The sequence below is a fragment of the Hyperolius riggenbachi genome, chromosome 11 (assembly GCF_040937935.1).
Source record: "Hyperolius riggenbachi isolate aHypRig1 chromosome 11, aHypRig1.pri, whole genome shotgun sequence".
Lineage (NCBI taxonomy): Eukaryota > Metazoa > Chordata > Amphibia > Anura > Hyperoliidae > Hyperolius > Hyperolius riggenbachi.
Genome location: NC_090656.1, coordinates 120,391,355 through 120,407,239, shown reverse-complemented (window position 1 = coordinate 120,407,239; position 15,885 = coordinate 120,391,355). Strand labels below are relative to the sequence as shown.

Below are 15,885 nucleotides of genomic sequence, written 5' to 3'. Positions count from 1 at the left end.
ACATGCTTTATCAGCGTTAACAATCCTTATCAGAGTTAACATGCATTATCAGAGTTAGCATGCCTTATCAGAGTTAGTGTGCCTTATCAGAGTAGCATAGTGAGCACTATGAACTTATGCCTGATAATTGGCAGTGACGAGAGCTCCATTCGTCCTGCCTTGAGCCAATGCAGGTCCAATCACTTTAAAGGAAATTATCCCCGCACTTTGATTGGCCCAATAGGCTGCCTGTCAAGTTGCCTTTCAAGTGACAGACAGCCTATTGGGCCAATCAAAGTGAGGTATAATGTTCTTTAAAGTGATTGGACCTGCAGGGGCTCAGGGCAGGACAAGTGGAGCTCTCGTCATTGCCAATTAGCAGGCATAAGTTCATAGTGCTCACTATGCTACTCTGATAAGGCACACTAACTCTGATAAGGCATGCTAACTCTGATAATGCATGTTAACTCTGATAAGGATTGTTAACGCTGATAAAGCAAGTTTGTAGCGCTCGCTATGCTACTCTGATAAGGCATGCCAACTCTGATAAGACACGTAACTCTGATTAGATGTGTTAACTCTGATAAGGCGCATTAACTCTAATAAGGCTTGTTAACTCTAATAAGGCACGCTAACCATGTAGTAAGGGGAGCAAAAGCAGATGGCAAGCATTACAGTAGGTAACGCTCACTATTTGTTATAGTGAATCAACCCCTTAGTCTTTCCCTTTCTGACACAAACCTAGGCAAACTTTACAGATGTTCTCTAACCCTTTTTTATACTACTATACACACTGCTCCAAATTATTATTCATATTATTAGAGTATAATTTGAATGTTTCTGAAGAAGGTATGTTTTTCGAAGATGAAAAAAATAAATGCACCGTTACAAACTATTACGCAGACCGGGTTCCAAAACATTTTATAGGCTGTTAAGTACTGAAAATGGTCATTTGTTGAATTTACCGCATTAGGATGTCACATTTACTGAAATCAAATTCATCTTAACAGGTCAAGTTGCTTATAGGACGCTTTATTTTATATCAGCTTCACATTTCCTGCACTCATTGAACATGTGAGTTTTTGGAGAATGTCTGCTTGAATTTCATTACCTTCCAGAGCTGCTGTTCGGATGTAAACTGCCTCCCACCCTTATAGATCTTTTGCTTGAGGATGCCCCAAAGGTTCCCAATATGATTGAGGTTAGGGGAGGATAAGGGCCACAACATGAATTTCTATCATTTTATGCCAATAGCAGCCACTGATGCAAATGTACTCCTTGCAGCATGAGCAGGGGTGTAACTGGAAATCACTGGGCCCCCCAACAAAACTTTGGATGCCCCCCCTCACCCACCTCTCTGTGTGCCTGTGTCTTGTGTGTCTACAAAGCCCCTGACAAGAAGCAGAGTCAGCGGCATCGGAGGCATGGAGGATGTAGGCACTCAGAACTCTATCTCCACCTGGAACATGAATGTCAGAGGTGAGTTCCCTGCCCGCTGCCATTATTTCTGGAGGGGGGAACCAAGAGCACTGAAGGGGGGGGCCCGAGGTAAGGGAGGGGGGAGGTTGGACCCCCTTCGCCACCGATGTGTGCTCATTGCCCCCTCTCCTGTGCTGCACCTCCCTACTGCCACTGAAAACTGCCCTGGTGGAGTTAGGGGTTATTGCTATGCCCCTGAGCATGAGATGGTGTATTGTCATGCATGAAGGTGATTTTGTCACAGAAAGCATGGTTCTTCCTTTTGTACCATGGAAAAAAGTGGTCAGTCAGAAACTCCACATACTTTTCAGAGGCCATTCAGGGACTCCAAAGGGCCCGACCAGCTCTCTCCCAATGATTTTGGTCTAAAACGATTGCCAGCACAGCATACATTGTAATTTCCGCTCCAGGGGGTCCCATCAATGCCATTGTAAGTGAGGCATGTGGTGTGGCAACGATGAAGCACGGCTGATGCAAGCTCCACCCACCTACATGTTTCACAGCCAATTGGCTGCTTCGTCAAGGTGTGGCTAATCTTGTAGTGTCCACCCTTTTATGCATATTGGTAATTCCGCCCCTCAAGGCCAAACACACGGGGTGAGATTTGCACTCAATGACAGTTTATGCTCCTTTACCTTTATAATTCTAAGCACAGAATTAACAAACAAATTCAGGATATTGATCATGTAAAGCACAGGTGTCAAACATAAGGCCACGAGTCGAATGTGGCCCTCACCATTTAATGTAGTCCTTGAGAGCTTCCAACGTCCATCATTGTAAGCAGCAAAAGAAGGACAGCGCACTGCCATCCTGTTCGGAGGAGCACACCAGTGACAATGTTTCTGATTGAAACATTGTTGGTTTGAGACACAGTGCAGCAATAACTCATGGGACTCCCTCCCGTCCCCCCTCTAAAATTGGTATTGGACTCCCTCCTTGGATAAAAACCCTGCCCAAACCTTCTCCCCCCGGTAACTGGTAAGACACACACATCTACAGTGTAATATTTACTTGTTCCAATGATGCGTTGTGTCTCTTCTGTTCTTCCTTGCAGTCACACACTCTTTGCCTCCATACCTCCTCCCAACCATGTTACATACCGCAGAAGTACACAGCATAGAGTGTATGGCTGTTAGGAAGATCAGAGGAGACCTGAAGCAGCACTGGAGCAGGCAAACATTAACCTGCTACACTGGGATATTCTGCAGAAGGGGGAGTAGCAGCCAGGGCCGGCCTTAGGTTTCACAGTGCCCTGAGCGTAACCAGATTTTGGTGCCCCCATTCATCCTCTTTGCATGCGCGCGCGCGCGCATGCACACACACTCACACACACACACGCCTAACTGTATATAGGCAGCAGATACGCCCTTTAGTGTATATAGACAGTGAAGACAGATTCCCCCCCACTTAGGCAGATCCCCACTTTAGTATATATAGGGAGATTCCCCCCTTAGTGTATATAGGCTACTAGATTTGTATATGTAGGCAGATCCCCCCTTTAATATATATACGCTGCCTATATACACTAAAGGGGGGATCTGCCTACATGTACAAGACTAGTAGCCTATATATACTAAGGGGGGGGGATCTGCCTATATATACACTAAAGGGGGAATCTGCCTACATATAAAAGACTAGGAGCCTATATACACTAAGGGGGGATCTGCCTATAATAGTTTTTTATCCAACCACTTTCCCAGTTTTTCAGTTGGGCCTTCTATAACACTAACTATTGGTTGCCCCGATAGCTTATTGGCACACTTATGTATCCTTGGAATGAAGTAAAAGACAGGAACTCTGTAATTCTCCACTAGAGATAGCCCGAACCTCCGATTTTCGGTTCGCGAACCGGGTTTGCGAACTTCCGCGTTTGGTTCACGCGAACTTTCGCGAACCGCAACAGACTTCAATGGGGAGGCGAACTTGGAAAACTAGAAACATTTATGCTGGCCAGAAAAGTGATGGAAAAGATGTTTCAAGGGGTCTAACACCTGGAGGGGGGCATGGCAGAGTGGGATAGATGCCAAAAGTCCCGGGAAAAATCTGGATTTGATGCAAAGCAGCGTTTTATGGGGAGAAATCACATTGAATGCTAAATAGCAGGCCTAAAGTGCTTTAAAACATGTTGCATGTGTATACATCAATCAGGTAGTGTAATTAGTGTACTGCTTCACACTGACGCACCACACTCACTGTGTAACGCACCGCAAACAGCTGTTTGTGTAGTGACGGCCATGCTGGACTACTGCGCACCATGACGAGAGTGCATGGCGGCTTTCCAGCCCATCTGGTTGCTGGGCTGAGGTAGCTGAATGACAGAACAGTGACTTTCCAGCTGATCAAATTTGGTCTGACCACAATGTAGCAACGACCTTATTATCTTTAGTGTGCCAACCCCCGAGACACTCATATAGCCGGCGGTCATTCCTTCATTGTGATACGCAAGCCCCTTCACCGCGACAAGGTAATGATCACGCTAGCAGCGGTTTTAAAAATTTAGGAATCCACCTGGAGTCCTGGACCCTGTTGGTGGTGACGGACTGACTTAGTCTTGGGGCGGGCAGTAGCCATCCGGGATCCATGCCTCATTCATTTTAATGAAGGTGAGGTACTGAACACTTTTGTGACTTAGGCGACTTTTCTTCTCAATGACAATGCCTCCAGCTGCGCTGAAGGTCCTTTCTGACAGGACGCTTGCGGCAGGGCAAGACAGAAGTTGGATGGAAAATTGGGACAGCTCTGGCCACAGGTCAAGCCTGTGCACCCAGTAGTCCAAGGGTTCATCATCGCTGCTCACAGTGTCTACATCCACACTTAAGGCCAGGTAGTCGGCTACCTGTTGGTCCCGACGTTGGTGGAGGGTGGATCCGGAATGGGTAAGGCGAGGCGTTGTACTAAAGAATGTCCGCATGTCCGACGTCACCATGAGGTCGCTGGAGCGTCCTGTCCTTGCCTGCGCGGACATGGGAGGAGGATTACTGGCAGTGGTACCTTTGCGTTGTGCTGTGACTTCACCCTTAAATGCATTGTAAAGCATAGTTGCCAGCTTGTTCTGCATGTGCTGCATCCTTTCTGCACTAAGGTGAGTTGGTAACATGTCTGCCACTTTGTGCCTATATCGAGGGTCTAGTAGCGTGGCCACCCAGTACAGCTCATTCCCTTTGAGTCTTTTTTATACGTGGGTCCCTCAACAGGCTGGACACAGAATGAAAGATGCCATCTGCACAAAGTTGGATCCAGACGTACAATCCATCTCCTCTTGCTCTTCCTCAGTGACAGCATGTAAGTCCTCTTCCTCCCCACAGCTAGTGTTGGGCGAACATCTAGATGTTCGGGTTCGGGCCGAACAGGCCGAACATGGCCGCGATGTTCGGGTGTTCGACCCGAACTCCGAACATAATGGAAGTCAATGGGGACCCGAACTTTTGTGGTTTGTAAAGCCTCCTTACATGCTACATACCCCAAATTTACAGGGTATGTGCACCTTGGGAGTGGGTACAAGAGGAAAAAAAATTTTAGCAAAAAGAGCTTATAGTTTTTGAGAAAATCGATTTTAAAGTTTCAAAGGGAAAACTGTCTTTTAAATGCGGGAAATGTCTGTTTTCTTTGCACAGGTAACATGCTTTTTGTCGGCATGCAGTCATAAATGTAATACATATAAGAGGTTCCAGGAAAAGGGACCGGTAATGCTAACCCAGCAGCAGCACACGTGATGGAACAGGAGGAGGGTGGCGCAGGAGGAGAAGGCCACGCTTTGAGACACAACAACCCAGGCCTTGCATGAGGACAAGAAGCGTGCGGATAGCATGCTTTGTACCACCATGCAGTCATAAATGTAATAAAGATAAGTGGTTCAATAAACAGGGACCACGCGGCAACGCTAACCCAGCAGCAGCACACGTGATGGAACAGGAGGAGGCGCAGGAGGAGAAGGCCACGCTTTGTGAGACACAACAACCCAGGCCTTGCATGAGGACAAAAAGCGTGCGGATAGCATGCTTTGTACCGCCATGTAGTCATAAATGTAATAAAGATAAGAGGTTCAATAAACAGGGACCACGCGGCAACGCTAACCCAGCAGCAGCAGCAGCAGCAGCACACGTGATGGAACAGGAGGAGGCGCAGGAGGAGAAGGCCACGCTTTGTGAGACACAACAACCCAGGCCTTGCATGAGGACAAAAAGCGTGCGGATAGCATGCTTTGTACCGCCATGTAGTCATAAATGTAATAAAGATAAGAGGTTCAATAAACAGGGACCACGCGGCAACGGTAACCCAGCAGCAGCAGCAGCAGCAGCAGCACACGTGATGGAACAGGAGGAGGCGCAGGAGGAGAAGGCCACGCTTTGTGAGACACAACAACCCAGGCCTTGCATGAGGACAAAAAGCGTGCGGATAGCATGCTTTGTACCGCCATGTAGTCATAAATGTAATAAAGATAAGAGGTTCCATAAACAGGGACCACGCGGCAACGGTAACCCAGCAGCAGCAGCAGCAGCAGCAGCACACGTGATGGAACAGGAGGAGGCGCAGGAGGAGAAGGCCACGCTTTGTGAGACACAACAACCCAGGCCTTGCATGAGGACAAAAAGCGTGCGGATAGCATGCTTTGTACCGCCATGTAGTCATAAATGTAATAAAGATAAGAGGTTCCATAAACAGGGACCGGCAACGGTAACCCAGCAGCAGCAGCAGCAGCAGCAGCAGCAGCAGCACACGTGATGGAACAGGAGGAGGCGCAGGAGGAGAAGGCCACGCTTTGTGAGACACAACAACCCAGGCCTTGCATGAGGACAAAAAGCGTGCGGATATAGCAGCAATGCTTTTTGCCGCCATGCAGTCATAAATGTAATACAGATGAGAGGTTCAATAAACAGGGACCGGAAACGCTAAACCATCCCAGATGTTCATCGGTCATGTTACTTGGTTGGGGTCCAGGAGTGTTCCGTAGTCGTTTCCAATCCAGGATTGATTCATTTTAATTTGAGTCAGACGGTCTGCATTTTCTGTGGAGAGGCGGATACGCCGATCTGTGATGATGCCTCCGGCAGCACTGAAACAGCGTTCCGACATAACGCTGGCTGCCGGGCAAGCCAGCACCTCTATTGCGTACATTGCCAGTTCGTGCCAGGTGTCTAGCTTCATGCCCGGTTTCAGGTCCAGCGGTGCCAGCCACAAATCCGTCTGTTCCTTTATTCCCCTCCAAATTTCCTCCCCTGTGTGCTGCTTATCCCCAAGGCAGATCAGCTTCAGCAACGCTTGCTGACGCATGCCAACAGCTGTGCTGCACTGCTTCCACGATCCTACTGCTGCTGGTGCTGGGTTAGCATTTCCGGATGAGGTACAGCTTTGAGATGCGTTGGAGGAGAAGGAGTCAGAGAGGTAGGTGCTGCTGTTGTTATCCAGCTGTTTGCGGCGTGGGCAACACCCGCGCCGTAGCAGGTGAGGAATCGCTGCCAGGCTCCACAAGGTTCACCCAGTGCGCGGTAAGGGAGATGTATCGACCCTGGCCGAACGCACTCGTCCAGGTGTCAGTGGTGAGGTGAACCTTGCAGGCAACAGCATTCTTCAAGCTTCGGGTTATTTAGCTGACCACGTGCTCATGCAACTCAGGCACTGCAGAGCGCGCAAAGTGGTAGCGGCTGGGAACAACGTAACGTGGGATGGCCACTGACATCATGCCCTTGAAGCTGTTTGTCTCCACCACTCGATATGGCAGCATTTCGCAGGCCAGAAGCTTGGCTATGCTGGCTGGCTGTTACTGCCACGGCCCGGGGGTCATTTGCTGGCAATTTCCTCTTGTGCTCAAACATCTCAGAGACAGACAACTCAACCGTAGCGCTGCACACCGAAGGGCTGTTGGTTGTTGTGTTTGATGAACACTGGGAGACCTCAAGAGCACTAGTCCGGAAAGTGACAGTGTCAGCATCGTCTGATGTTTGTGAATGTTGTGAACCACGCAATGGCTGGGCTACTGCTGCTGCTGAGGCGGGTCTGGTGGTGAGTCTGGTGAACCCAAGGGAGGCAGTGTTGCTGGTGGTACCCTGTCCTGCCGCGTTTGCCCACAGAGTGGGATGTTTGGATAGAATGTGGCGGCTCATGCTGGTGGTGGAGAGGTTGTTAATACTTTTCCCCCTGCTCAGGCGGGTCTTGCACACCTTGCAAATCGCCATGGTAACATCCTCAGTGCAGTCTTCAAAGAAAGCCCAGACTTTAACTGGCTGAGGACTCGGACCTCGTGCGTGATGTGCTGGTGCTGCTTAACCCACTGCTGGACGCTTGAGAGGTCATCCAAGTAATTATCTGGTCCTGTTCTTTTGGATCTGTGAGGGTTGTTGTCCTGGACAACATGGGCAGTATTGAGTGGGTTTTCTTGGGTGCTCCCCTGTGGCCTGTACGTGAACCGTCAGGGGAAACACCTCTTCCCTTGCCCCTCCCTCTTTCACCGGATTTCTTCCTCATTTCACTTATCCTTAAAGTACACGCTGACTGGCAGCAGTACAGTGGCAGTACAGAAATGCTATACAGTGGTGGGTGAGCGGTGTACCACTATTGTCAGCAGTGACACAGAGCACAATGCTATACAGTGGCGGGTGAGCGGTGTACTACTGTTCCCAGCAGACACAGAGTGGAAGTAAACACAATGCTATATAGTGTGGCTGAGCCGTGTACACAGAGTGGCATTAAACACAATGCTATATAGTCTGCTATATAGTCACCCCGAACAGGGTGATGTTCTGCAGAACCCGAACAGTGGCAAACACTGTTCGCCCAACACTACTGGGAGAGAACGCAGATTTTAGTACCTAAACACACGATACAACATGTTTTCCGGGGTCGGACTCTGAGGCACATACAGATGGTCCCGATCATCATCCTCATCATACAACTCTTCTCCTGAGTCTGACCCACCCACCACCTCTGCCACCCCAACATCCCCAGACACAGACCCCTCATCGTCCTCAACATTAACTTGGGATGCTGGCCTGAGCCAGACCTCCTCCTCCACATCAGGCCCCATCATCTCCTCAATGGCAGCCCTCATTAATCGCTCTGGCGACGGACTGATGGACACAACGTTCTCCTCCGGGGAGGGCTGCTGCTGACCACTGGCTGCTGGGGTGGATGTTATAGCTTGCGTGGGGCGTTGGCTGTTGCTGTTGTTGGGAGTGCTGCTCACAGCGGAGGTCTCTGGGGAACTCATGTTGAGCTCATATAGTGGTTGACGGTGAGTGGAGTATTACTGATCCCAGCAATATACACACTGACTGGCAGAGTACGCAATGCTATATAGTGTGGCTGAGCGGTGTACACAGAGTGGCAGTAAACACAATGCTATATAGTCTGGCTGAGCGAGCGGTGTACTACTGTTCCCAGCAGAATCAGAGTGGCAGTAAACAATGGTATATAGTCTGGCTGAGCGGTGTACACAGAGTGTCAGTAAACAATGGTATATAGTCTGGCTGAGCGAGCGGTGTACTACTGTTCCCAGCAGAATCAGAGTGGCAGTAAACAATGGTATATAGTCTGGCTGAGCGGTGTACACAGAGTGTCAGTAAACAATGGTATATAGTCTGGCTGAGCGGTGTACACACAATGCTATATAGTCTGCTATATAGTGTCAGTAAACAATGGTATATAGTCTGGCTGAGCGAGCGGTGTACTACTGTTCCCAGCAGAATCAGAGTGGCAGTAAACAATGGTATATAGTCTGGCTGAGCGGTGTACACAGAGTTTCAGTAAACAATGGTATATAGTCTGGCTGAGCGGTGTACACAGAGTGTCAGTAAACAATGGTATATAGTCTGGCTGAGCGGTGTACACAGAGTGGCAGTAAACACAATGCTATATAGTCTGGCTGAGCGAGCGGTGTACTACTGTTCCCAGCAGAATCAGAGTGGCAGTAAACAATGGTATATAGTCTGGCTGAGCGGTGTACACAGAGTGTCAGTAAACAATGGTATATAGTCTGGCTGAGCGGTGTACACAGAGTGTCAGTAAACAATGGTATATAGTCTGGCTGAGCGGTGTACACAGAGTGGCAGTAAACACAATGCTATATACTCTGGCTGAGCGAGCGGTGTACTACTGTTCCCAGCAGACACAGAACAGTGAACAGAATGCTATATAGTGTGGCTGAGCGAGCGGTGTACCACTATTCCCAGCAGACACAGAACAGTGAACAGAATGCTATATAGTGTGGCTGAGCGGGCGGTGTACCACTATTCCCAGCAGACACAGAACAGTGAACAGAATGCTATATAGTGTGGATGAGCGAGCGGTGTACCACTATTCCCAGCAGACACAGAACAGTAAACAGAATGCTATATAGTGTGGCTGAGCGAGCGGTGTACCACTATTCCCAGCAGACACAGAACAGTGAACAGAATGCTATATAGTGTGGCTGAGCGAGCGGTGTACCACTATTCCCAGCAGACACAGAACAGTGCACAGAATGCTATATAGTGTGGCTGAGCGAGCGGTGTACCACTATTCCCAGCAGACACAGAACAGTAAACAGAATGCTATATAGTGTGGCTGAGCGAGCGGTGTACCACTATTCCCAGCAGACACAGAACAGTAAACAGAATGCTATATAGTGTGGCTGAGCGAGCGGTGTACCACTATTCCAAGCAGACACAGAACAGTGAACAGAATGCTATATAGTGTGGCTGAGCGAGCGGTGTACCACTATTCCCAGCAGACACAGAGTGGCAGTAAACAGAATGCTATATAGTGTGGCTGAGCGAGGTACACAGAGTGGCAGTAAACAGAATGCTATATAGTGTGGCTGAGCAAGCGGTGTACTACTATTCCCAGCAGACACAGAGTGGCAGTAAACAGAATGCTATATAGTGTGGCTGAGCGAGGTACACAGAGTGGCAGTAAACAGAATGCTATATAGTGTGGCTGAGCAAGCGGTGTACTACTGTTCCCAGCAGTGACACAATGACAGGGGGGACCCTGGCTAGCGTGGCTGGAGCGCGAACTACCCTGCCTGCCTACCCAAAGCTAAACCCACAGACAAATGGCGGAGATATGACGTGGTTCGGGTATTTATTTACCCGAACCACGTGACCGTTCGGCCAATCAGAGCGCGTTCGGGTCCGAACCACGTGACCCGTTCGGCCAATCACAGCGCTAGCCGAACGTTCGGGGAACGTTCGGCCATGCGCTCTTAGTTCGGCCATATGGCCGAACGGTTTGGCCGAGCACCGTCAGGTGTTCGGCCGAACTCGAACATCACCCGAACAGGGTGATGTTCTGCAGAACCCGAACAGTGGCGAACACTGTTCGCCCAACACTACCCACAGCCACGAACAATACCTCAGGATTTAATAGCACAAGCCCCCTGCGACACCTGCTGCGGTTGTTCTTCTGCCACCGCCTCTTCCTCCTCCACAGAAACACCTTCCTCATCATCTGAGTCTGACTCCTCTTCTTCCCCACACGACTCTTCTTCCTCCTCCTCCTCCCTCTCTGTGCTGCCTATGAGCCTGCATGCAATTTGCATCAGTGTCCAGTTCGGTGGCCAGAACATCCCCATCTACCCATATTGTGTCCTTCTGCTGTAATTGTACAGGTACTGGGTGACGGCTTTCTCCTGTTTTAGCAGGCGAGAGAACATGAGCAGGGTCGAATTCCAGCGAGCCGTGTAAGACCGCCTGAAATGCCCACACAACTTCCTGGCCTGCTTCAGGACGTCCGCTAAGCCAGGGTACTTTGACACAAATCTTTGAACGACTAGATTCAGCACATATGCCATGCAGGGTACATGTATCAGCTTTCCCAAATTCAAAGGAGAAAGGAGATTGCTGCCGTTGTCACACACCACGTTGCCGATCTCCAGCTGGTGCGGGGTCAGCCAGTGATCCACCAGTTTGTTAAGAGCAGCCATGAGAGCTGCTCCAGTGTGACTCTCTGCTTTGAGGCAAGACATGTCTAAGATGGCGTGACACCGTCGTACCTGGCATGCAGCATAGGCTCTGGGGAGATGGGCTGTGTTGCTGGAGAGGAGATGGCAGCACCAGTAGAGTTGAACTGCCACTCAGCCGATAAGGAGGAGGAAGACAGCGAAGAGGATGTAGCAGGAGGAGAAGGAGAGGAGGTGGCAGGAGGCCAGCCTGCAAGCCGTGGAGATGTCACAAGTTGTTACGCTGCACAGCCACGTACTCCCTGCTTGCCATCGTTCACTAGGTTGACCCAATGGCTGTGTAAGTAATGTAGCGGCCCTGACCGTGCTTGGCAGACCAGGCATCCGTGGTCAGGTGGACCCTTGACCCAACGCTGTGTGCCAGAGATGACACTACTTACCTCTCTACTTCACGGTACAGTTAGGGTATCGCCTTTTTAGAGAAATAATTGCGGCCTGGTATCTTCCACTGCGGAGTCCCAATGGCCACAAATTTACGGAAAGCCTCAGAGTTCACCAGCGTGTATGGTAACAGCTGGCGAGCTAACAGTTCCACCACGCCAGTTGTCAGACGCCGGGCAAGGTGTGACTGGCAGAAATTGGCTTCTTCCGCTCAAAGATTTCCTCCACGGACACCTGGCTGCTGTGGGCAGAGGAGCAAGAACCGCTCAAGGGCAGAGGTGGAGTGGAGGAGGGTCGCTGTGAAGGTGCAAGGGAGAAAGCGGCTGAAGATGCTGCACCTGAAGGAGGAAGAGGAGAAGGAGAGTGGCTTTTCTTTTGTGTGCTGCTTTTGCTCAGGTGCTTTTCCCGTTGCAGTTTGTGCCTTTTCTCCAGGTGCCTTCGTAAGGCACTTGTCCCTACGTGAGTGTTGGCCTTTGCACGGCTCAATATTTGGAGACAGAGAGAACAGATGGCTTTACTCCGATCTGAGGCAGACACATCAAATAATTTCCACACCGCTGAGCCCCCCTGGGGTGTGGGCACTATGGTGGCCTCAGCATCTGACGTTGAAGGGCATGTTGTTTGGCTGTCCATAGGTGGCGATACATGGCGCCGGACACTGCCACCAACTGTTTCTGAGGACGAGCTCCCCCTGCTTCTTTCAGGAACTTGTCTCCTCCTACTCCTCTCTGACTCCCCCTCTGAACTGTCCCCCTGTTCATCTCCTCTGTTGGGAACATACGTGGGATCTGTATCATCATAATCATCATATTCATCCTGCCCAGCTTCGCTTGCCTCAGACAACTCCAAAACTGCACCAACAGCAGGTACCTTATCATCCTCCTCCTCCTCACACGTTACGTCCATAGTGTCGCCACCTAACTCAGACATATGAGGTGGTGTAACTTGCTTAGTGCCTTCATCTTGTTGTAGCAGTAGTGGCTGTGAATCTGTGATTTCACCACCAAATAACTCCAGCGAAGTGTCAAATGCAGTGGATGTGGTGCTTGTAGTAGCACTGGTGGCTGCGGAAGATGAGGTGTTCTGTGTTAAATAGTCACCCACGTCCTGAAAATCTTGGGAGGTGATGGGACGTGCCTTCTTCTGAGCATTGTACTTTGGGCCAGGGCAGCACGAAATCACATCAACACGACCTCGCACAGACCTGCCGTTGCTGGGTGGCCTTCCTCTGGGTCTGCCTCTACCGCTTCCGCTACCTGTTTTGTCCATTTTGGCCATATCGGGGGGGGGGGGGGATGAAGTGAAACGTTTGCACTAATTTGACTAATACAAAGTGCAGTCACACAGGTGCAGCAGTTAACAGGTATGCACGGTATCACACTACGTGCACTCACGTAGGTAGGTGGGTTCACTGAACACAGCAGCTAGGTATATGCAGTGATGAGGTGGGTTCACTTAACACAAAAGGTAGGTATATGCAGTGATGAGGTGTGTTCACTCAACACAAAAGGTAGGTATATGCAGTGATGAGGTGGGTTCACTCAACACAAAAGGTAGGTATATGCAGTGATGAGGTGGGTAAACTCAACACAACAAGTAGTTATATGCAGTGATATATGCAGTGATGAGGTAGGTTCACTCAACACAACACAAGAGCCTAACTAATCTTTCCCTAGGAGAAACAGTCTGCAGCAGCTCCCTGCTTTATATAAGGGAGGAGTGGCTCCAGGAGTGAGTGTAGCCTGATTGGCTACAATGTGCCTGCTGACTGTGATGTAGAGGGTCAAAGTTGACCCTAATGGAGCATTATGGGGGCGAACCGAACTTCCGGGAAATTCTGATTTCTTAATTGGATGTATTTGTCTGGCAGAAACCCTCCTCATGCCTTTATCTGCACAAACCTGTGTGTGCTTTGAGTCGGCCACAAATCTTTTAACAGTACGATGGTCATGCTTAAGTTTTCATGGAATCTCTAAAGTTTTATCCATGGCATCCTATTATTTTACATTTTTTGACAGGAAAACAAAAAGCGGCAGGAGGAGAAGGCGGGCCCAACATGGAGCGCTGGTCATGATTGTAATAGCAATATGGCCTTAGCCCAGCTATAAGCTGGGAGAGCATTTTGCTAACTAACTGCCACCCAGAGATGTAAATTTAAGTAGCATAAATAGTAGGCCCAAGGGCATGTTGTTTGGCTGTCCATAGGTGGCGATACATGGCGCCGGACACTGCCACCAACTGTTTCTGAGGACGAGCTCCCCCTGCTTCTTTCAGGAACTTGTCTCCTCCTACTCCTCTCTGACTCCCGCTCTGAACTGTCCCCCTGTTCATCTCCTCTGTTGGGAACATACGTGGGATCTGTATCATCATAATCATCATATTCATCCTGCCCAGCTTCGCTTGCCTCAGACAACTCCAAAACTGCACCAACAGCAGGTACCTTATCATCCTCCTCCTCCTCACACGTTACGTCCATAGTGTCGCCACCTAACTCAGACATATGAGGTGGTGTAACTTGCTTAGTGCCTTCATCTTGTTGTAGCAGTAGTGGCTGTGAATCTGTGATTTCACCACCAAATAACTCCAGCGAAGTGTCAAATGCAGTGGATGTGGTGCTTGTAGTAGCACTGGTGGCTGCGGAAGATGAGGTGTTCTGTGTTAAATAGTCACCCACGTCCTGAAAATCTTGGGAGGTGATGGGACGTGCCTTCTTCTGAGCACTGTACTTTGGGCCAGGGCCGCACGAAATCACATCAACACGACCTCGCACAGACCTGCCGTTGCTGGGTGGCCTTCCTCTGGGTCTGCCTCTACCGCTTCCGCTACCTGTTTTGTCCATTTTGGCCATATCGGGGGGGGGGGGGGGGGGATGAAGTGAAACGTTTGCACTAATTTGACTAATACAAAGTGCAGTCACACAGGTGCAGCAGTTAACAGGTATGCACGGTATCACACTACGTGCACTCACGTAGGTAGGTGGGTTCACTGAACACAGCAGCTAGGTATATGCAGTGATGAGGTGGGTTCACTTAACACAAAAGGTAGGTATATGCAGTGATGAGGTGTGTTCACTCAACACAAAAGGTAGGTATATGCAGTGATGAGGTGGGTTCACTCAACACAAAAGGTAGGTATATGCAGTGATGAGGTGGGTAAACTCAACACAACAAGTAGTTATATGCAGTGATATATGCAGTGATGAGGTAGGTTCACTCAACACAACAGCTAGGTATATGCAGTGATGAGGTAGGTTCGCTCAACACAAACGGTAAGTATATGCAGTGATGAGGTGGGTTCACTGAACACAACAGCTAGGTATATGCTGTAATGAGGTGGGTTCACTTAACACAACAGCTAGTTATATGCTGTAACGAGGTGGGTTCACTTAACACAAAAGGTAGGTATATGCAGTGATGAGGTGGGTTCACTCAACACAACAGCTAGGCATATGCAGTGATGAGGTGGGTTCACTCAACACAAAAGGTAGGTATATGCAGTGATGAGGTGGGTTCACTGAACACAACGGCAAGGTATATGCTGTGATGAGGTGGGTTCACTCAACACAAAAGGTAGGTATATGCAGTGATGAGGTGGGTTCACTGAACACAACAGGTAGATATATGCAGTGATGAGGTAGGTTCACTCAACACAACAGCTTGGTATATGCAGTAATGGGTATTACAATGTGCAGCTGCCTATCACACACACAGGTAGTCACTGAATGTGCTGGGCCGGGCAGTGGCACACACACAGTATGAATTATCAAGGCTGTCTATAATGCAACAGCAACACAAATGTCAGTGGGACACACAGGAAAAATAGATCATAAGAACAAGATTAGCTCTCAAAAGAGCTGTTGTGGGGTGCTATTATAGCAATAAGAATCAGCCAGGAGCAAGCTAACAAGCCAAGAGCCTAACTAATCTTTCCCTAGGAGAAACAGTCTGCAGCAGCTCCCTGCTTTATATAAGGGAGGAGTGGCTCCAGGAGTGAGTGTAGCCTGATTGGCTACAATGTGCCTGCTGACTGTGATGTAGAGGGTCAAAGTTGACCCTAATGGAGCATTATGGGGGCGAACCGAACTTCCGGGAAATTCTGATTTCTTAATTGGA

At 49.4% G+C, this 15,885-nt stretch overlaps 1 protein-coding gene across 1 annotated transcript in view; it reads left to right on the top strand.

Annotated features, from left to right (window-relative positions):
• The window catches only part of LOC137537713 (intestinal mucin-like protein), a 280,540-nt gene that overhangs the window by 122,738 nt on the left and 141,917 nt on the right, over window positions 1-15,885 (top strand). The window lies entirely within an intron of this gene.